The sequence below is a fragment of the Acanthisitta chloris genome, unplaced genomic scaffold (assembly GCF_000695815.1).
Source record: "Acanthisitta chloris isolate BGI_N310 unplaced genomic scaffold, ASM69581v1 scaffold44099, whole genome shotgun sequence".
Taxonomy (NCBI): Eukaryota; Metazoa; Chordata; class Aves; order Passeriformes; family Acanthisittidae; genus Acanthisitta; species Acanthisitta chloris.
Window position 1 is genome coordinate 5,369 of NW_008691675.1, and position 630 is coordinate 5,998.

General features: G+C 45.9%; 1 protein-coding gene across 1 annotated transcript in view; it reads right to left on the reverse strand.

The window, feature by feature from the left end:
• PCDH9 (protocadherin 9) overlaps positions 1 to 84 on the reverse strand; it is a 4,516-nt gene extending 4,432 nt beyond the window's left edge. The window contains exon 1 of the mRNA XM_009082305.1: positions 53 to 84. The gene's annotated coding sequence lies outside the window, so the exon portion shown is untranslated. The remainder of the gene's footprint in view (positions 1 to 52) is intronic.
• Positions 85 to 630: the final 546 nt, after the last annotated feature.

Genomic DNA, 630 nt, shown 5'->3' on the forward strand with positions numbered 1-630 from the left:
TTTTTTTCTTTAAAAGAAATGCATCCCAGTGTATGGGTAACTTTGCACTTACGTTGGTTGTCTACCTCTGACGATCTGCTGCAGCTAAGCAATGATCTGTTCCAGCACATACAGCACAATGCATCTGGTAAACCACCAGTTTTGGAGAAATCAGCAGCAGCCAAATGCTTCCTCCTCGAGATATGTGTTGCTTCGGGGTGGCAAATTAGCAACTCCAGGGAACAAATTCACAGTTCTGTCGTTAGTCATCCTCTCCACGTTTCATTCCTATGAAGCGGTGATCCTTTGGGTGTCTAATGGGCACGCAACAACCCAAACAAACAGCAAGAGAAAAATCCTGTGCACTTCTTTAGAGCGGGGGTATTTTCCACTCTGCACTGCACACCATTCCCATCCCTCTCCTGGCAGAGCAGAGGCAGCTACATGAAGTCTGCAACTTCTGACTGGCAATGGCAAGAGTTGGTCTGGCGGTGCTTCTCTTCTCCCTCTTTTGCTCTGAGGTGACAGTTGCCCACAAAAAAAAATAAAATTAAAAAAATGTAAAAAAAAAGGTAAAAAAAATCCTAATAGGTTATTGCTTTAGTGAGGGGAGGAAGCGGCAGCGCTCTCCCTCCTCCCTCCCTCCTTCCC